The following is a 22,040-nucleotide window of genomic DNA, read 5'->3' on the forward strand; positions in this document are numbered from 1 at the left end:
CTTTGTGTTAGAAACAAAATGCTTGTTCCTCAGTGCTGCAAAGAAATAGCACTTGAACATAAATTTAGTTTTCTCAGCAAGGCAATTTTTACTTCTATAGAAGGTTGCAACTTGCGGATGGAGTAATGGCAAGAGCACACCTGGACAAGGGAGGAGAAGGGGTTCTTATTCCTGACACAGGTAGCCCCTACTGCTGTGTCATTCCCCTATTGGCTAGGGTTGGACTGCACAGTCTAAGCTAATTCCAATTGGCTATTTTAAAGAGAGCAGGGGTAGGAGCCAGAGTGGCGGGGTGGGTAATTTGGCAGGAAGGGCGGTTACAGAACAGGTGACTCAGGATGATTCAGGTCAGAAGAGGTGACCAGGGGTGACTCAGGATGGAGCAGGTGACCGGGGTGACTCAGGTCAAAGCAGGTGACCAGGGGAACAGATGTGAACCAATTAGAACTGGTGGGAAAGTTGTTTACTGAAATTGGAGGCAGGGGCAAAGAGAACCAAGAAGTTAACTTTAAAATGGAGAATCAAAGAATAAGACAGTCGAACATACTGATATACTGATTCTTTGAAGAGAAACTTGGAGTTCACTATATCTAACATTTGCCTTTGGAGATACCAGTAATTCATAAATTCTATTGCTTTATATTGTACAAAATATTTCAAAGACTTTGTTTTTCTCTTTTATTCTTTTTTCTTTATTTTTCTCTGAATGGATTATTTCAAGAGACTTTCTTTAAGTTCTGAAATTCTTTCTTCTATTTAACCTAATCTATTATTGAAGCTTTCAAATGTATTTTGTATTTCCTGCAATGAATTCTCCAATTCCAGAACATCTGGTGTTTTTAAAAAAATCCATCTCTGGCCGGGCGCGGTGGCTCAAGCCTGTAATCCCAGCACTTTGGGAGGCCGAGACGGGCGGATCACGAGGTCAGGAGATCGAGACCATCCTGGCGAACACGGTGAAACCCCGTCTCTACTAAAAATACAAAAAAATTAGCCGGGCGAGGTGGCGGGTGCCTGTAGTCCCAGCTACTCGGGAGCTACTCAGGAGAATGGCGTAAACCCGGGAGGCGGAGCTTGCAGTGAGCTGAGATCCGGCCACTGCACTCCAGCCTGGGAGATAGAGCGAGACTCCGTCTCAAAAAAAAAAAAAAAAAAAAAAAAAAAAAAAAAAAAAAAAAAAAATCCATCTCCTTGCTAAATAGATATCTTGTTCATATAATAAACTGATGTTCTGGATTCTTTGTATTGGTTTTTCAATTTTCTCTTGCATCTAATTGAGCTTCTTTAAAATCAATATTTTGAATTCTTTATCTGGGATTTCAAGACTTTCTTTTTATTTAAGATCTATTGCTGGAGAATTATTGTGGTTTTTGGGGGGTGTCATATTTCCTTGCTTTTTCACGTTTCTTGTGTCTTTACACTGACACTGTTTGTGCCTCAGGGTAGTGTATGCTGGCATCTGTGTTGGCAGTTTCTGAAAACTTTTGTTTTGGATATTTTATCTGGTTTTCTGTTTTTTTCTTTTTTTTAATAGCCTGACAGCAATTCCCATAGCATTTACTCCATTATGGACAGAAGTGGAGACATCCATTGAGTTCTTAATTTGAGTTATTATCGTTTTCAATTCTAGAATTTTCATTTGATTATTTTTAATAGTTACCAGTTCTCTAAAAAAATTAACCAGTTTCTTATTTGATGTATTGATGATATGATATATGAAACATAATTATTTTAAAGTACATGTCTGATAATTCCAATATCTGGCCCTTCTATGCGTCTGTCTTTGGTCTTATTTTTTTCTCTCAATTTTGGTCAGCTCTTGTCTTTTTGTATGCTAGCCTACCTTTGAGTGTCAGACTGTGGTTTAAAAATCATTGAAGGAATTTGAGATGTTCGATTCTGTCTCATACAGAGAGGATTTGTCTTTGCTTCTGGCAAGAAGTTAATGAGAGGCAGATCACCTTAATCAAACAAAAGGCCGAGCTGATTTAAAGCTGGCTTTTGCCCTTGTAAGAGCTGATATTCTTCCTGTTTGCTTACCTGAGAGCCTGAGGTGTTTGACTGGGCCTTTTCTCTTTGGCTGACTTTGCATGACAATTATTGTCCCCTAGGCCAATGCCACTACCTACAATCTTGCTCAGCTTCTAGGTCTCTCAGCTGCAACAGCATTTGTTACTGGCAAATGTCTTGAGGAGAAAATGTATCAGTTATCAAGCTCCCCTCTCTGGGCTTACTGTCTCTCTGCAATGCTGTCAAAAAGATATTTATTTATATTTTGTCCAGCTTTTCTAGTTGTTCTTGGTGTTAATTTGAAACAAGCTAGTCCACCATTGCAGGAAATCAAGCTCAGTCTTAATTTCTTTTTAGTCATATATATTTTCAAAATTTCAACTTTTATTTCAGATTCAGGGGGCACATGTGCAAATTTGTTACAGTGTATATTATGTGAGGCTGAGGTTTAGGGTATGATTGAATTCATCACCCAATTAGAGAACATAGAACCCAATAGCTAGTTTTTCAATCCTTGCTCCCTCCCCACCTCCCCCTTTCTTATAATCCTGTGTCTATTGTTCCCATCTTTATGTCCATGTGTACCCAATAGTTAGCTCCTACTTATAAGTGAGAACATGCAGTATTTGGTTTTCTGTTTCTGCATTAATTTGCTTAGGATAGTTCTTCAGCTGCATCCATGTTGCTGCATGATTTCATTCCTTCTTATGGCTGTGTAGTATTCTATCTTGTACATGTATCACATTTGCTTTATCCAATCTGCCATTGATGGGCAACCTAGGTTAATTCCATGCCCTTGTTATTATTATAAATAGTGCTACAATGACCATATGAATACATGTCTTTTTGGTAGAATGATTTATTTTACTTTGGGTATATACCCAGTAATGGGATTGCTAAGTCAGATAAGAGTTTTATTTTTAGTTTTTTTGAGTAATCTTCAAACTGCTTTCCACAGTAGCTGAACTAATTTACATTTTCCTCAACAGTGTGTATGTATTCCCTTTTCTCCATAGCCTCGTCAACATAATATCTTTGGACTTTTTAATAATAGCCATTCTGACTGGTGTGAGATAATATCTCACTATGGTTTTGATTTGCATTTATCTGATGATTAGTGATGTTGAGCATTTTCTTTTCTTATGTTTGTTGGCTGCTTGTATGTCTTCTTTTTAGAAATATCTGTGTCCTTTGCTTACTTTTTAATGGGGCTATTGTTTTTTGCTTGTTTGTATATATTCCTTATAGATTCTTGATATGAGACTGTTGTCAGATGCATAGTTTGTGAATATTTTCTCTCATGCTGTAGGTTGTCAGTTTACTAAATTGGTAGTTTCTTTTGCCATGCAGAGGTTCTTTCATTTAATTAGGTCCCATTTGTCTATTTTTGTTTTTGTTGCAAATGCTTTTGAGAACTTAGTCATAAATTATTTCCCAAGGCCAATGTCTAGAAGCGTATTTCCTGGGTTTTCTTATATAATTTTAATATTTTTATGTATTACATTTAGGCATTTTATCTATCTTGAATTAATTTTTGTGTATGGTGGCACATAGGGGGTCTATTTTTATTCTTCTGCATATGGTTAGTCAGTTATTCCAGCACCACTTATTGAATAGGGAGTCCTTTCTTCATTGCTTATTTTTGTCAACTTTGTCAAAGATCAGTTGGTTATAAGGGTTCAACTTCATTTCTGGGTTTCCTATTCTGTTCTGCTGGTTTATGTATCTGATTTTTTGTACCAGTACCATACTGTTTTGGTTACTGTAGCCTTGTAGTATACTTTGAAGTTGGGTAATATGATGCCTCTCGCTTCATTCTTTTGACTTAGGATTGCTTTGGCTATTCAGGCTCTGTTTTAGTACCATATGAATTTTAGAGTAGTTTTTTTATAATTCTGTGAAAAAATGGAAAAAATGACATTGGTAGTTTGATAGGAATAACATTGAATCTGTAGATTGCTTCAGCTGTATGGACATTTTAGTGATATTGAGTCTCCCAATCCATGAGCATGGAGTGTTCTTTCATTTGTTTGTGTCACCTATGATTTCTTTTAGCAGCGTTTTGTAGTTCTACTTGTATAGGTCTTTCACCTCCTTGGTGAGATATATTCCTAGATATATTAGTTCATTTTCATGCTGCTGTTAAAGACATACCCAAAACTGGGAACAAAAAAGGCTTAATTGGATTTAGAGTTCCACATGGCTGGGGAGGCCTCAGAATCATGGTGGGAGGTGAAACGCACTTCTTACATGGCAGTGGCAAGAGAAAAATAAGCCAGAAGCAAAAGTGGAAATCCCTGATAAACCCATTAGATCTCATGAGACTTATTCACTGTCATGAGAATAACACAGGAAAGACCAGCCCCCATGATTAAATTACCTCCCCCTGGGTTCCTCCCACAACACGTGGGAATTCTGGGAGATACAGTTCAAGTTGAGATTTGGGTGGGCACACAGCCAAACCATATCACTAGATATTTTATTTTTTGTGGCTAGTGTAAATGCAATTGCATTCTTGATTTGACTCTCAGCTTGAACGTATTGGTGTACTGAAATGCTGCTGATTTTTGTACATTGATTTTGTATCCTGAAACTTTACTAAAGTTATTTATTAGGTCTTGGAGCATTTTGATGCAGTCTTTAGAGTTTTCTAGGCATAGTATTATTTCACCAGCAAAGAGACATAATTTAACTTCTTTTCCTATTTGGGTGCCTCTTATTTATTTCTTTTGCTTGATTTCTCTGGCTAGGACTTCTAGTACCATATTGAATAGGGGTGGTGAGATTGGGTGTTCTTGTCTTGTTCCAGTTCTTAAGGGGAATGCTTCCAGCTTTAGCCCATTTAGTATGATGTTGGCTGTGGGTTTGTCATAGATGGCTCTTATTATCTTGAGGTATGTTCCTTCAATGCCTGGTTTATTGAGGGGTTTATCATGAAGGGATACTGGGATTTATTGAAAGCTTTTTCTTCATCTATTGAGATGATCATGTGGTTTTTGTTTTTAATTCTATTTATGTGGTGAATCACATTTATTGATTTGTGTATGTTGAACTAACCTTGCATCCCAGGAATAAAGCCTACTTGGTCATGGGGAATTAACTTTTTGTTATGCTACTGGATTCAGTTTTCTAGTATTTTGTTGAGGATTTTTGTGCCTATGTTCATCAGGGATATTGGACTGTTGCTTTTTTTATTGTGTCTTTGCCAACTTTTGATATCAAGATGATGCCAGTTTCATAGAATGAGTTAGGGAGGAATCCCTCTGTATTTGTGTGTTCTCACATTGCTGTAAAGAAATACTGGAGACTGGGTAATTTATAAAGAAAAGAGGTTTAATTGGATGATAGTTCACAGTTTGTACAGGAAGTATAGTGGCTTCTGCTTCTGGGGAGGCATCGAAAAGCTTCCAATCATGGCAGAAGGCAAAGAGGGAATGAAGCACTTCACATGGCCAGAGCAGGAGGAAGAGAGAGAAAGGGGAGGTGCCACACACTTTTAAACAACCACATATCATGAGAACTCACTCACTCTTGTGACCATAGCACCAAGGGGGGATGATGTTAAACCATGAGAAACTGCCCCCATGATCCAATCACTTCCCACCGGGCTCTACCACTGGCACTGGGGATTACATTGAAACATGAAATTTGGGTAGGGATATAGATGCAAACCATATTACCCTCCTTTTGATTTTTTGGAATAATTTCGGTCAGATTGGTACCAGTACTTCTTTGTACATGTGGTAGAATTTGGCTGTGAATTCACCTGGTGCTGGGCTCTTTTTGTTGGAAGGTCTTTTATTGCTGATTCCATCTTGGAACTCATTATTGGTCTGTTCAGGGTTTCAATTTCTTCCTGATTTAATCTTGGGAGGTTGTATGTTGCCAGGAATTTATCAATTTTCTTTTAGTAATATTTTTTGCACCAAAGAGGGCAAAGGTATACCCCATAATGAAATACATGCAACCAAAATCTTCCCTGTATTCAAGGCTAACTTTAAATTTTTGAACATCAAGATCTTAAACAAGGAAGATTCTTCTTTCAGGCAGAAGAAATTTCCTACCATGATATATGCAAATACCTTATTCGAAAAGGCCTTGTTCACCTCTGATACCACACTTAGGAACAGTGGTTAGAATATAATATCTGGGACAAATCATCGTAATGACAGTTCCTGGTATATTCAGACCCCAGAAGTTGGATTTTCTGAGGATGCGTCATGAACATCTTCAGCCCAGATCCCTCTACTAAACTTTAAAGCCCTCTTCTGAGTTGTCTGCCATGCTTCTGCACCCTCACCTCTCCATGCCTTGATGTTTGATGGGACCTTGGATTCAATGGATTCCAGTTAACCTTACTGTCTTCCTTCCAAATGTCTGTGTTTCAGAGAAATTTCTGAAAGAACACAAATGAAACTATGTTAATTAGGGCTGCATCTAGTGAGTTTAACTGGAGTTGGAGAAGAATGAGCAGTTTCTACTTTTTACCTTTTTCTCCTCTGCCCTCTTGAAAAAAAATTAAAACCAGGAGCAGGCATTGCTCTTAATATGAAACAAAGCTGTCTCTTGCATGTTCCCTCTCATGGCCATTAAGGTGAGAGCCCTGGAGCCCTCCTTGGTGCCTGATGCCCACCTCGCCTGTTCCACTTGGTGGCAGACGGTTCTTCCTGTCCCATTATTACTCCTTGGAAGCTGCATGTCAACTCCTGTGCAAACGGTTTCTGCAGCCTCCCATGGGGCCCTCCAGCCTTCCTATCCCACACACAGACTGGCTCTACCACCACCAGAATTCCCTTCTTATGTGAGTGCTGTGCACACCTGAGCACCAGGGCAGGAATGGCTCTTCATCACTGTGCCACAGGATGAAGTCCCACATCCTTGACATGGAACAAGAACTTTTTAAAGCCTGGCTTCAGCCAGCTGGGCGGACCCAAACCTGGGCCCTATTCATTGCTTACCAGGGGTGAGCTAGTCTCTCAATGTCTCTGAGCTTCTGCCTTCTCATCTCTACCAACAGCTGTGATGATACTTACTGATCAGATTTTCATGAGGACTGAAGACACCCTGCGTAGCACTAGGCTAAGGGTGGCCCTCAACACCATCAGCTTCCTTTTCTTTCCCTCTTTCTTCTCACATATGTATAACCCATTCCCAAGCCTAAGCCTACTTGCTCCCCAAATTCTTACCACAGTGCCGTTTCTCACTGTAGCATTGTAAAAATAACACAAGTTTTTGAATTGTGTGGGTCTGGATTCAGTTCTAGGTGACTTACCATCTTGGATCTGCATGTTTCTCTTCTGAAAAGAGATACTCACAGAGTTGCTTGAAGGATAAAAACAGGAAGAGGCATGAGACCCCAGCCCAGCTCCTGATGCCGAAGCCCCTTCTCGATGCTGGTCCTAGGGCCAGCTGGGTTCCTGGGACCTATGGTGCCTTTTCATCCAGCATCCTCACCTGGCTTTCAGCACTCATCTTTGGTGTCACCTGCTCTGTGGCCTGCAGCCTGGCCAAGTCAGCATTCTTCCAGGGCCTGGTATGCAGAATAATGGCCCCCTAAGGTATCTACGTTCACATTTTTAGAACCTGTGAATAGGCTACTTTATATGGCAAAAGGTACTTTGCAGATGTGGTTGAGTTAGAATTTTAAGACAGGAGATTATCCTGAATTATCCATGTGGGCCCTTTGTAACCACAAGGTTCCCTATAATTTGGAGGCAGATGTGATTATGGAGCAAAAGTTGGTGCAGTGCAGGGCCATGAGCAGAGGAATGCAAGTGGCCTCTTCTAGAAGCTGGAAAAGGCTGGGAATGGATTCTCCCTGAAGCCAACAGAAGGAACCAGCCCTGCTAACACCTTGACTGTAGCCCAGAGAGACTGATTTTGTACTGCTGACCTTCAGAACTGTAAGATAATACATTTGCGTTAAATCACTAAGTGACTTAACTGTTACCAGCAATAGGAAACGAGCGTGCAAGGGCACAGCCAGAACAGGACTTGGCATCCTCCTTCCCTGTGGGCTCCGTTAGCCACGGAGCAGTTGCCCATTCTTCTGTAGTTAGCCCTGCACTGGATGTCTTTAGAAAGGTCGATGCAGTGTCTGCTGAATTCAGTCAATAGCCAACATGTCCAGTGTTCAAAATATGTGCTAGTGCATGATGGCCAGATAACTCCTCCTGCCCCAGAAAGGCCTGAGAAAGCTGTTTTCATGCCTGTGGATGATCACATCTGTGGACATTTTTCTCAATGTGAAAGTGAGCAAAAACCTGCCAGGAGCACACTTGGCTGGAGGAGATGGTGCCATCCGCCTGACACATCGAAGCCTGCAGAGCTGGGTCAGATCTGCAGGAGTGTTAGGTACATGGATGTGAGCTGCTCACGTCTGTCTAGATACCAGTGGAGGATGCAAGTAATCCAGACTAGCCTATTCATTTTCACTAAGCAGAGTTGCACCATAGAAGAAAATACCACCATAGAGTTGGTGTCACCATAGAAAATATGGAATGCTGAAAGATTAAGCAGCCCAGTTCCAGACTGAATTTCCTGAGTAGTACATGGTCACTGAGGAATATGTTTATCTCAAGATTGTTTACACGAGGGATTCTCAAAGTCTGGTCACTGTCCTAGCTCAGATCGAGGGCATCAAGGTAGCATGCATGGCAGCATCAGAGCTTTCCTGAGTGCTTCATTCATTCACTTCATTCGTTCTCACTCCACTGACTGAGGAAAGCCCTGCCAGTGCCAATCACTTCTTCCTATAGAAGCTGAGTCCTCCATTGGAGGGACAAGAAAAGCAAGTGTCAAGGAAGCTGAGGCTGTGGGTCTCGGTCGGTGCTGGGGCAGCCCCAGCCAACACTGGTCACATAATCCCCTGAAGGAACGACTGTCAGGCCACCTCTGGCAGGGCCCCTAGTACTTGGTGGAGGGAGGGCGAGCTGGTGGCAGTGGTAGCCAGCCTGGATTCACTGTGCTGGTGCAGGGCTCCCCCGCCTCATCTGTCCAGTTTATTTAACAGATGACTCACCAGCATGAGTCATGCTGGGGGCCTGGGCTGATCTGGGGCTATAGGAATGTGCATCAGCTGGTCCTCACATCATGAGAACTCCAGGACACAAGTGCTAGTGGTATCCCCATTTCTCAGTGGGAGAAACTGAGGCACACAGAAGGAATGTGCTTCCAACACTGATCAGGACAAGGTTTGAACCAAACCCTGTGCCGCCTTGCTCGCACCTTCATCTTCATGTTCTTGCTGTTTCCTCATGCATAACCAGTGCTTCCTTTATCCGATTGTTCTCTTTACATGACATTATGTTCTTACTGAATAAATGTGTTTTAAAGTGATCTGGATCTTAGTTTTAAAAGCTGGGTGCAGTGGCTCACGCCTGTAATCCCAGCACTTTGAGAGGACCAGGCAGGTAGATCACCTGAGGTCAGGAGTTCGAGACCAGCCTGGCTAACACGGTGAAATCCCGTCTCTACTAGCAACTCTGTCTCTACAAAAAATTAGCCAGGAGTGGTGGCAGGTGCTTGTAATCCCAGCTGCTCAGGGGACTGAAGCAGGAGAATCGCTTGAGCCTGGGAGGCAGAGGTTGCAGTGAGCCAAGATCACTCCACTGCACTCCAGCCTGGGCAACAAGAGCAAAACTCTGTCTCAGAAAAAGCAAGCAAACAAACAAACAAACAAAAATAAATAAATAAATAAATAAATAAATAAAAAAGCCCAGCATCACCTAGCAATTGTGGACGCACTTAACTGGGGTCTGAATCCCATCGCACAGTGCTGTGCCTTCACTCTCCCAGGCACGGCTGTCTGGGGGGTCCTGACTGGTCCAGTGAGGCAGTGATGGGCCTGTGAGCACAGTGAAACCACGCTGGCACCAAGCTCAGACTCAGGACTTAGCATGATTGGAAAGACAGAAAGTACCTGGGGAGTGGGTGACTCCTGCTGGGGTGTGCTGTTGATCAGTGCCATGCTCTCATCAGCTGAGACAGCCCGTGTGGCTCAAAGCCCTTGGGGTAGGCCTGGGTCTGCCTCACCTGCACACATCCCCACTTTCCCCTAACCTGGGAGAAGTGAGAGGAGGACAGGAAGGGGTAGAGGAGTGGTCAGGGTGCTCCAGCCCAGGCCTGGCTGGCAGAACATGGCATCTCACAGGCTGTGTCAGGCATCGGCCGCGGCCGGCGCTGGTGCCAGGAGCCTCCTGAGAGCCCACACTGGGTCCAGCAGGCTGGGAGGCACTACTCCTGCAGGGCATGGAGAGGGAGGGGCGGCCTCCTATGGGCAGCACCTGTGACCTGAGAGTGGGGCTGGGTGGGGTGGAGGCTGTAGTGGGCGCAGAGCAGGGTGACCCTAGCCACCAGAACTAGGGTCTGAGAATGTAGTCAAATTCTGCATGCCACCCTGTCCTGGATATTGGAGCCCAGGACAATTAAACCAGGGGTAGGAGAAAAAGGAACCAGATGTGCTCCCTGGTCTGCGTCCACCGCTGGCAGCTCCGCCACCTCAGCAGAGGATGGCTGCCACCTCTGCCCTGGGACTTGCCTGGGTCAGAGGGGCCTCCCCTCTCTGTGCAGGGTCTTCCTTGGATCTGCTCCTTTTTTTATTTTTATTTTTTGAGACGGAGTCTCACTCTTGTTGCCCAGGCTGGAGTGCAGTGGCGCAGTCTTGGCTCACTGCAACCTCTGCCTCCAAGGTTCAAGCGATTCTCCTGCCTCAGCCTCCCAAGTAGCTGGGAATGAGGCACCTGCCACCAGGCCCAGCTAATTTTTGTATTTTTAGTAGAGACAGGGTTTCACCATGTTGGCCAGGCTGGTCTCAAACTCCTGACCTCAGGTGATCCACCTGCCTTGACCTCCCAGAGTGCTAGGATTATAGGTGTGAGCCAAGGATCTGCTCTTTCTGAATCACAGCAAGGTGGCGGCTGCAGGCCATCACAACACCAGGGCTGGCCAGAATGTGGCCCCCTGCTCTCCTGTCCATGCTGTGGACAGCCTCTTGCCGAAGGGGCTTCCTCGGGCACCAGCAGTCACTGTAGGGATGAGGGACATCACAGTCCCTCTGCAGGCAGGGTCACTGGCCTGGACTCTGAGGTTTGCCTCTGGGTGATGGTAGAAGACGAAGATTCAAACAGGTGTCCGCCCTCCTGTGGTCTCTCTCCTGTGGCAGACACGACGTTCCCCCAACACACACACCTCCCTGGCTGAACCTGGGTGCTACTGAGCACAGCAAAGCTCTGCAGACTCAGTGGCTGAAAACCAAACACTGTTATTATCTCATATTATTATCTCCTCCATGGGTCAGGATCTGCTCAGGGTCTCATAAGTCAGCAATAAGGTGCCAGCCAGGCTGCGGTCTCACCTGGACCTCTGCTGCTTCTGAGCTTACTCAGGCTATTGGCTGAGTTTACCTGCTTGCTCTGGGTCCTGGCCATGCGGGCCCTCTGTCGGCCACTCGCAACATGCAACTGGCTTCTTCAAGGCTGGCAGAACTTCTCTGACTTGAGGGAAGACCTCAATTACCTTTTTTTTTTTTTTTTTCTGAGACAGTCTTGCTCTGTTGCCCCGGCTGGAGTGCGGTGCTGTGATCTCAGCTCACTGCAATCTCCGCCTCTTGGGTTCAAGTGATTCTCCTGCCTCAGCCTCCCGAGTAGCTGGGATTACAGGCATGTGCCACCATGCCCGACCAATTTTTATATTTTTAGTAGAGATGGGGTTTCTCCATGTTGACCAGGCTGGTCTCGAACTCCTGACCTAAGGTGATCTGCCTGCCTCAGCCTCCCAAACTGCTGGGATTATAGACGTGAGCCACTGTGCCTGGCCCCAGTCCCTCTTAAAGAGGTTGTCTCAATTAATCAGGCCCAGGACAATCTCCCTTTGGATCAGTTCAAAGTCAATCAGTTAGGGACCTCAAAATCCTTTTTGTTATATCAGGTAGCACCATCAGGGCGATGCTATCCTATCACACTGATAGATCCCCTGTATTCAAAGGGATGGATTATGTAGGGCACAAACACTTTGATGGATTAATTTTGCTCTAATCTGTAACAGAAACGTAAAACGGAAAGCCAGCAGATTTATAAATTAAGGTGGATTTTTGCATGCAGATAGGATATGTTTTCTTCCCTTGTTTCAACATGTTGCTTATCATCTGGGGAAGGAGCAGGCAGAACTCAAAACAATGATAACAACCTTTTCTATCTATTTGGTTTGATGAGAAGAGAAGCAAACAAATAATTGGCAGGACTGTCGGGCACAGTTGTGTGGGTCGCACACTGCACAATCAAGAAGTCCTATTCTCAGCACAGTCGGTGACACCCCTGGGAGTTACGTAGTCTGTAAATGGCAGTCCTGCTCTCCTAGACTGAGCTACAATGGGATGAGGTTGGGACCAGCACAGGGCCAACCTATGGAAGGAGCCCAGTACCATGGGTGTCCTGACCAGAATTGAGTCCACAGGGCCCTGCCCTTTGAATGGAGATGCCTTGCCTGCTGTTTGTGCTTGGGTAGGAACAGGGCTGCCTCCCAGGGAACCCCCTGGTCAGTGAGCTGTGTCAGCAGGGGATAGCTGCTCCAGTCCATCTTCTCCACTCAGAGCAGGATGAGGTGGATAACAATAAGTCCAGATCTGGACACAGTGAGCTTGGTGTGCCCGTGGTCACCCAGCTTGGGTGACCTTTGGCAGCTAGAGCCATAGGTCTGTCTCAGTGGCAATCAGCGAGGGAAAGTAGGGGTTAGTCAGAAGGTGACTTTTTGGGGTCCCCAAAAAGGTCATTGTGATACTGTGGAGGGAGCACTGCAGCTCCACCTCTCAGACAAATGAGGTCACCCCTCTGTGCCTCAGTTTCCTTGCTAGTAAATTAAGGGTAAAATTGCCAGTCTCCTAGATGGGAAGACTGAGTTTAAATGAGATCATGTAACAGGGGGCACAAGGCCTTGCACAGACGGTGTTCTCCCTAGAAGACTGACTAGTGCTCTTCCAGGTTTGGGAGCGCACAGTGGAACCCACAACGTACTGAGAGACTCCCCTTTTCAGTAGCAGGCCCAGAGAGCATCCCCCTGGGCTTCATTACAGGGCACAGAGCTCAGCCTCTTAAGTCCCCGAAGGTCAGATGCAGCTGGCTCTAAAAGTATCCAAACATTTAGAATCCAACCTGTGCTGTGTGGCCCGCTGATCGGAACACCAGCACCCTACAGTGGAAGCCATGAGCTCACTGCGTGTGTCTGGAAGCTCCCCACCCCTGGGGCTCAGGGCCTCCCGCACGCCTCTGCTCCATGGCATGCTCCCTCCCGTTGTGTCCACCGCCTTCTGCGTGCTGTGTTTTTGCCATTGGCTGTGAGCACATTTGTACATCTCTGCATGGTTAAACTGCACTTCCCGTGGGCAGCTAAGATATCTTTTTCTTTGTATCTTCAGCATCCAGCAAGGTGTTTGACACATAGAGAAGGAAAGTAAGTACTGGATTATTTTTCCTTTTTAAATTTTTCCTTTAAAAAAAAATCCCTCAGCTTTATTGAGGTATAATGGGCAAATAAAAATTGTATATATGCTGGGCATGGTGTCACATGCCTGTAATTCCAGCACTTTGGGAGGCCAAGGCAGGCAGATTGCTTGAGCGCAGGAGTTGGAGACCAGCCTGGGCAACATGGTGAAACCCTATCTCTACCCAAAATACAAAAATTAGCTGGGCATGGTGGTGTGTGCCTGCAGTCCCAGCTACTATGGAGGTTGAGGTGGGAGGATTGCTTGAGCCCAAGATGTGGGAGGATTGCTTGGGCCCGGGAGGTGGAGGTTGCAGTGAGCTGAGATGGCACCACTGGGCTCCAGCCTGGGCGACAGTCATACCTGTCTCAAAAAAAAAAAAAAAAAGTATGTATTCAAGGTGTACAGTGTGATGTTTTGGTATATGTATATACTGTGATGATCACCACAATCAAGCTAATTAACATATCTATCGCGTCACATAGTTACCATTTTGGTGAGAACACTGAAGACCCACCCTTTCAGCACATTTCAAGCACACAATACATCATTGTTAACTATAGTCACCATGCTGTACGTAGATCCCCAGAATTTATCTTATCACTGAAAATTTGTACCCTTTGACCAACATCTTCTCATTTCTCCCCCACATCCCAGCCCTAATAACCACCATTTCACTCTATTTCTGTGATGTCAGCTTTTTTAGATTCCACATACAAGTGCGATCACGCAGTCTTGTTTTCCTTCACAAGAGGAACGGTTCCGAGTGAGCATGGTTAAGACTCAATATGACCAGCAGAGGGCGCAAGAACCAAGGAAGTTGCGGGGGCGGGGCGATAAGGCCTCCCTGTGAGCAAGATTTCCTGGAAACACTTCCAGCAAGCAACACATTTATAGTCTCTATTTTTCTGTCATATTCTTTCCCTTTGCCTAGTCCCTGCAAGATTTGTCACTTGGCAGCTGCAAAGGCTCAAGGCTTGGGAAACTCCCGGAAAGTCAGAGCCACAGCCCCCTGTCCATCTACATTTCAACAGCTGGAGAGGATTTAGATGGAATTGCCAGGGGTTGGGAATGGCTGGCTGGGAAGAGGCACTCTCCCCGGGGGTGGCCTTCACCCTTAAGGGGCTGCAAGCCTAGGTCACTAGGCTCTCAGCAGTCTGTTAGGCAGCCACTGAAGGGAGTGAGCGCCCTGTCTCCAGGGGTGTGCAAGGAGCTGGAAGGCAGGGTAAACTATCTCTATTCCAAAGGCTGTTGCAAGGATTAAGTGAGAGGGTGATTGTACGTTGTGCAATCCAGTGTCTGGGTATGGTACTAATAAGGGAAACACTTAAATTGTTGAGAACTCAGAAATGGGAGTAGGAAATATGCCAGGTGATTCTGTGTTCCTAAGGCCCAAATACTGGTAAACTAACAGATCCTTTCCTGGAAAAAAGAAATTAGAAGAAAAAATGTTAACATAAGGCAACATGTCTGATACGGAAGTGCAATATTTGTGCAATCAGAATAATTGAAACTACACAAGAATTGGTAAACTGTGGCCCACTGCCTGTTGTTGCTTGGCCAGCAAACTGAGAATGGTTTTTACATATTTAAGTGGTTGAAAAAAAATCATATTTTGCGACATGAAAATTAAATATAATTCAGATTTTCATATCTATAAATAAAGTTGGTTGGAACACAGCCATACCCTCTCATTTATGCATTATCTAGGGCTACTTTCACCCTACAAAGACAGGGCTGAGTCACCAAACAGGGCCATGTGGCCTGCAAAGCCTGAAACATTTGCTTATCTGGCCCTTTATAGAAAAAGTTTTTCAATCCATGACCTAAGTTGTTAACACTGGCAAGGAGAAAGATTCACCTAAAAACCCCCTCCTGTTTTTTCATATGGGAAAACTGAGGCTTGCACAGGAAATGGGCTTGCTCAAGGGCAGTAGTAGGAAGATGTCTGCAAACCATCTCGAGGTCCCCTGTGTGCTCTGCCTATCTGCAAATGTGTGGGATTTGACCCGTTGGGAACTGGGCTTGTAAGCCCATTCCTGGCACCAAGGGGTAGGAACAAGGCAGAAAGTACAGGTGTGACAAGGGAGAGGGGCCCAGGGAAGCCCAGTGCCTGTGGAGGTGGCACCAGCTCCTGTCCCCATCCTCTCTGTGTGTCATCTTCAGTCAGTTCACACCAGCAGGAGGCAGGAGGGCTGTCCTGAAGCCAGGGTACCAGAGGCTGATCCTGCCTGGCATCTGAGGGGTGGTGTGGCTGTAGCCTCCTTTTTCCCCCCTAGATCCCAGAACTCTTGTCTGTAAAAGAAGCACCATGTCCCCTATTCCATCCCTTCCCAAGCAGCACCCAGTGGGAGGTGCTGCTGGAGGAGGCAGTGCCCAGCCCCCTCCCTTCCAGTCCTGGCAGGGCGGTGGAGTGGGGAGGTGGCAGGTGAAGACAGGACTGGTAGCTACAGCACAGTCCTGTGTCAGGAAGGGCAGATGCAAGAGTAAGTCCCTGCTGGAACGTGGGCAATGTGATCTGGCCTGGCCTCCCTGCCACCAGGAGATATTCTGGAGGAGATGCTGTGGTCCATCTCACCTGGCTACGGGGCCACGGCCCAGACCCCTTTCCCAATCCCAGGCCTAGCTCCCCAGGCTGCCCAAGCTGGAAAGAATCCCGCACCCCCTCCACAGGCTGTAGAACCCTCCAAGAGCTCTGTGCCTGTTAAACATACTAGATAGAGCTTCAGAGCATCTGGCACCTGGTGGGCACCGCGAGCACGAAGGCCTCTTCTTTTATTAGGAGGACGGGACTGTGACTTGGCAGTCCTTCTGATGAAAAGGAACAGAAAGGGGCGGGGAGCGGGAGCAGAAGAGGAGACAAGAGCGAGAATGAGCGAGCAATAAAAGAAAGAAGCGGGGTGGGGGGAGGACTTAAAACACAAAAGAAAGAGGAGGGGGAAATGGGTGGAAGAAGGGAAGAAAGAGGAAAAAAAGCAAATAATGAAAGAAAAGAAAAGGGGAAAAGAAAGAAAAGCCGAGCCGTTTCCGCGGGCGCCTCGCCGCATTCTGACCCGCGCGAGGCGGCCGCTGTCTGGGGTCTCAGGCTCCGTAAGTCGGGAAGGCTCCTAGAGGAGCCTGGTCCGCGGCTTCCAGGGACTGTGACCAGCGCTTCATGGGCTCTGTGGGAGCCTGGGGTGGAAACCAGGTCTCGAGCTGCAGCCTGGCACCAGCCCGGATGGGGCAGGGAGGGCCTGCGTAGTCGGTCCGCACCGACCCTGATGCTCCTCGAAAGGTCGAAGCTGCACGCGCGTGGGGGTCAGACCTGGGCCCAGGGAGCGTTCTCGAAGGGTCCACACTCGCCGGCGGGAGAGCACCCGTGCGGGTCCCAAGCACCGCCCCCACCCGGCCTTGCAGTCGGCGCCCAGCAGTTCTGGTCTTTGCAGCCGGCCTCACCGAGCCCCGGCACCCAGACGGCTACTTCCTGACTCTGGGTGTGGCCTCAGGCGCCGCTGGTTCGCGTAACTGGACTCCGAAGCAAGGTCTCTGCGGGAGCCGCTGGGGCTGGAGAGCGGTGGGTGTGAAATGGAGGCGGGACCCATCCAGGGCCTGGAGGGCTGGGAGGGGAGCGGCGGGCTGGCAGCTCTGCATGTCCAGGAGCATCACCTCGGGTTCCTAGACCAAGAACCGGGTCATCTCCGGGTCGCCGGAGCGAGTTTTTTATTACCTATCTAAGTATCTATCTTTTATTTTTATTTATTATTTTTGTTAAGAGACGGGGTCTGGATCTGTCGCCCAGGCTGGTGCAGTGGGGCAATCATAGTTCACTGCAGCTTCGAACTGTTGGGCTCAAGGAATCCTCCTACCTCAACCTGCCCAGAAGCTGGGACTACAGGCGCTTGCCACTATGCTGGGCTGTTGGATGTATTTAAACTCACACTTCCATAGAAAATTAGACATTTTAAAAAAATCAACAACAAAACTTACAAAACAAAAATAAAGTAGCGAATTCCAAAGGAACAAATTTGTAAATTGCTCCAAGAGGTGGAGCTTGGAAAGAGAGGGGGATGTGTCTAAAGGCGCTGTCACCCCAAACACAATTTGACCCCCAGCTTCTAGGGCTTTAAAATGACTCAAAACGAATGCCCACATTTGAGCTTGAAATTTTCATGAAAGAAGGCATCACAGAGGCTGGCTTCTCCAAAGAGAAAGCGAGTTGGTGGTCTCCGGGAGATAAACCTGTAAGCGTGGGGACGGGGTAATTTTATAATTCCAAGATTTTCTGTTTTGAAGCTAGGAAAGATATTGCCAGTCTCTGCTCGGGGCAAAAGCAGAGTGAACGCCGCAGCCCATCCGGACGGTGCGTTCCGCGCGAGGTCCAGGCGGCCTCTGTCTGGCACAGCACACCTGCGGCCAAGGCCAGTGCCCCAGTCCCAATAGCACCACCAACACGGCACCAACAGCCTGGACAATCAGAACCAAAGGTAAAAAAAAAAAAAAAAAAAAAAAAAAAAAAAAAAAAAAAAAAGAAGAAGAAAAGAAAAAAGAAAAGAAAAGAGGAAACGAGCTCCATTCCCAGTGCTAGTGACGCGTCCCCAGGGACGGACAGTGTGCTGGGCGGCGGGGCGCGCAAGGCTGCCGGGAGCAGAAGGCCGCGAGATGAGGTGGCCCGGGGCCACCTGGGCCCCTAGGGGCTGGACGTCAACCAGTAAGAGGGCGTGGGACCCCCCCGCAGGCGGCTGCTGGGACGACTGCAGCCGGAGGTGAGCTGACCGTTCTGGAAGAAGCCCCCGCTCCACCGCGGCCCCAACTTCGTTTTGCCAATTAAGATGCAGACCCGCTGCAAGTGGGAGCGGAAACAACCTGCCCACGGCCGAGGCAGATGGAGGAGAGCCCAGCGTCCTCCAAGCAATGCACGATCCCCTGGCCGTTGGCCGCTGAGCCTGCCCCGAGTGCTTCTTCCAGACTCAGCTTCCCCCCCTGTACAACGAACGGCTCCCGGACCCCTTTGCGCGCGGAGCCATTTCACAATCCCGTCTGGGAGGCGCTGGAGAAGAAGTGTGTGGGTGGAGAGGAGGCGGTTCTGCAACCTACACCTGAATGCTTAGCGGATTCGGTTGTGGGAATGAGGTAGTCCCCTCCCAGTCCCGCAGCCTCCAAAGGGGCTGTAGGGTGTGAGGGGCAGAACATGGGTGGGGAGGAGGCCGGTTCTGCGCTCCGAGGGCCCTCATCCAACGACTGGGCGGCGCCGAGGACCCCCTGCCGCCCGGAGCCCCTCGCCGTCCGGCTGCTAGGGAGGGCGGCTGGCCCGGGGCGCTGAGGTCACCTTTTCCACTGCGCCCGCTGCGAGCGGGACGGTTTCCGGGATTTTCGCGGCGGCGGCTAGAGGCCTCGGGAGGGGGGATGTCCCAGGCGTCGCGCTGGCAGCTGCGCCCCTGGGGTGGGGACTTCGATCCCAGACTGCACCCCACTGGGGAGGAGGCTTCCCCTCTCTCGGCCTCGGTGTCCTAGACAGGCAGGGGGTTCCCGTTCTCTGGGACCCTCTTTTTTCGGCCGCCAACGCGGCAGTGCCTGAGCAGAGGAGGCCCCGCCGCCGCCGGTTTTGTGTAATTTTCGCCGAAAAGGGGTTTATCTGCTGGTTTGCCGTGGGGTCGAGTGACGGGGAGGCTGCGTCTAGCAGGAGTCGGGGGGGCCAGAGACAGACCTGCGAAGGAGGTGTTTTGGGCAACCGGGGGCAGGACCCTGGCTCTGTCAGCCCCTGGAGCCAGCTGCGGTCCCCCAAAGCTCCCTAGGCGCTGGGCATTCTCCTTCCAGCCCTCAGGGCCTCATTCCCAAAGCTGCCCTCTGCTCATGCTGCAAGGCTGGCCTGGGGCTGCAGGAAATGGTCCTGGCCAGCGTCCAAGGAGCTAGGGGTGCACACCTGTGGAATGGGGTGAGGGCTGGGCTGCACTAGTCTTTTGACTCCCCAAAATCTAGACATGAGGCCTCCATCCTGAAAATGACCCCCTCCCCCACAAACTGACCAAGGAACTATCCCAGGAGGATGGCTTGTAGTAAAATAAGTTTAGTGACAGCTGATGAACAGTGTGATCCTTGAATCTGGAATCTGGAGACCATTTTGAGGATGTGAGACCCTCAGGTCTTGAGCATGGGGCAGAGATGGTTCAAATTTGGGTGGCTTCTGTTAGGGTCCAAATAACAGGGGATGGGACAGAGGCTAGCTGGGCCTACTCAGGGAGAAACCGCCACTAGGCTATGCCCTTAGGGAGATGTAGAAGCCAGGGGGTGAGGGGGGGCACGGGCCCTGCTAAGATGGGGGAGGTGAGGGAGGAAGCCGGGAAAAAGGGCTTGATATGGCTCTGTACAACGAGCAATAGTAAACCAGCCCTACTCACTGTAGTCCCTGCACCAGGCCCTGCCTCTTGCTAGGCCTCAGTTTCCCATCTGAGAAAGGAGATGGTTGAATTGAGTGATACCATTGCACTCATCTAGGGAGGGTTCTCTGAGTCTACCTATGGGTGGGGGGAGCCCGAATGGCTGCCCCAGCCTCCCAGGAGACACTGGCTTTTTTCTATTTGCCAAGTAGGATGTCGGTGGCTGCTTGGCCAACAGTGACAGGGCCAGCTTCCTGGTGTCTTGGTCTCTCACGAGGTGGCCTGCTCAGTGTGGGATACTGTTGCTTTTAGTGGTGCCCTCTCCACCCTTTCCAAAGAACCATGTAGGCTCACAGCACCACTCTTCAAGGGAGTCTGAAGCAACTGGTGGCCATTGAGGCCACCTTCTTTCAGTCCCAGTGGTAACTGAGTTCAGAAAGTCATGCAACAATTGGGAATGAGAGACAGTGGGCTCTTGGGATTGGGATCTTACCAGAGAAGGTAGTCTTTGTCCTCACTCCAAGCCCTACAGACAAAGGATCTGGGTCACTTCCTAGTCCTCCCCACCTGCCCCCCACCCCCACCCCCGAGTCTGGGGCAGGGGCCAGGGACTGAGGGCCAGCCTGAAGGCCTCCCCACCAGCAGCTGGCGCTGGAGAAAGGACTTCAACTTGGGTGGGGGGCATGGCCACAGGTATGGTAAGCCCTAGTTACCTGGGGTGAAGACTGAGGCCCCACATGGAGCTCATAGAGGAAGTCGGGGTGGCCCAGGACACTCACAGTGCGTCAGGTGCTGACTGGCAATGGCGGATGGGGCTGGGAGGTAGGACCAGTGATTCCTGAGGAGGAGAAGGGCAGGTACTCCTCCCCCTACCTCCTGGGGACACTTCTCCCCTCTTGCCTGGAGGAACTGTTTTCTCTCCAAACAGACCTAAGGGCTCCCAGGGTGCAGGACCCTCGGCATGCAGGACCCCCTCACTGAGTTCTCACAGTCTCCCTGGAGCCAGGTGTCAGCATCTCCTCAGGACAGGTAAGGAAACTGAGGCCCAGAATGGGTCAGTGGTTTCACCAGTAGTGGCAGGACCAAAGAGAGGAGTTCAGTGTAGAGTAGCTTTGGGGTCGTTCACTCCACGGCTTGGGTTTATACTCTCTAATGATGGAAAGAAAGATCTAGAGAAGGCACTGCCAACTTCCTCCATCATGTTGGAACCTTTGAGGCTCCGCAATGGAGCCAGGTCCCACCAGGGTTTGGTCTTTACACTCTCAGAGCAGCCTGTGGCCCCCTCGCCCCAACGCCGCCCAGTAACGGTTTCTTGATACTCCAAAGCTGGGTAAAGACAAAGCTGCATCCTTCCCTTCTCCTCCAATCTTTTTCCTTTTCTAACTAGGGGGATGTAACCAGCCCACAGCCTCCTGGGGGACACATTCCATGGATCACTTGAGTTTGCAAATCAAGCAAATCTCGGCTGGAGAACATTTTTCTCTCACGGCAGCCCGGAGAGAAATGAGGCCGTACATGGTAAACTGAGGCAGAGGTGGGAGGGGTGCACGAGTGCCCCTACCGCTCTGCCCCTTGCATCCCTGCACGCTGCCTCACCCTTGCCGGGTTGGCGGTCTTGAGCCCGGGACTGGAGACTGCTCGGACCACCTCCTTCCCAGCTGAGGAGCGCGGCCTTTGCCCCTCCTCCTCCCGACCTTTCCGGGGCTACCTAAAAGCCGATCAAGCCGCCCGTTTTCTAGCGGTCCCCTTTCTTTACCGCCCCCTCCCTCTGCCCCGCCTGCCTCTGTGCCCTCCGTCACGTCACAACCCGCTGGCTCTCACGCCTCTTTTGGTCTCTGTGCACATCTCGGTGGCGTCCCTGGTACCCTCACATCACACTCTCTCGACTCTTGTTTGGCCCACGCCGTCTCCCTCTGCCCCCTCTCTCACCTGTGTCGTTGATCCCTCCGACTCTCGTCTCTGGGGGTCTTGCCTCCCGAACTCTCCGGCTCTCTCTTTCCAGGACGTGCGCTCCGCTGGGTCTCCCTCGGTCTCGGTCGGCCGGCCTCTTTCACGCGGCCCCCTCCCTTCTGGCCTCCCTTCCGCCTCCCTCCCTTCTGTGTCCCTCCCTCCGGCTCAGCCTAGGGGTTGGGGGCGGCGGCGCGGGGCGGGGCGGGGCGGGGCGGGGCAGTGACGCGGGGCTGGCCGGGCAAGAGGCGCGG

The 22,040-nt window shown here is 49.0% G+C and overlaps 1 long non-coding RNA gene across 1 annotated transcript in view; it reads left to right on the forward strand.

Moving 5' to 3' along the window:
* Positions 1-21,941, forward strand: part of LOC140712905 (uncharacterized) — a 58,884-nt gene extending 36,943 nt beyond the window's left edge. The window contains exons 2-3 of the long non-coding RNA XR_012094720.1: positions 20,768-20,868; positions 21,227-21,941. This is a non-coding gene — a long non-coding RNA (uncharacterized lncRNA). The remainder of the gene's footprint in view (positions 1-20,767; positions 20,869-21,226) is intronic.
* The last annotated feature ends 99 nt before the right edge of the window (positions 21,942-22,040 follow it).

Source organism: Chlorocebus sabaeus, chromosome 12 (genome assembly GCF_047675955.1).
Source record: "Chlorocebus sabaeus isolate Y175 chromosome 12, mChlSab1.0.hap1, whole genome shotgun sequence".
NCBI lineage: Eukaryota > Metazoa > Chordata > Mammalia > Primates > Cercopithecidae > Chlorocebus > Chlorocebus sabaeus.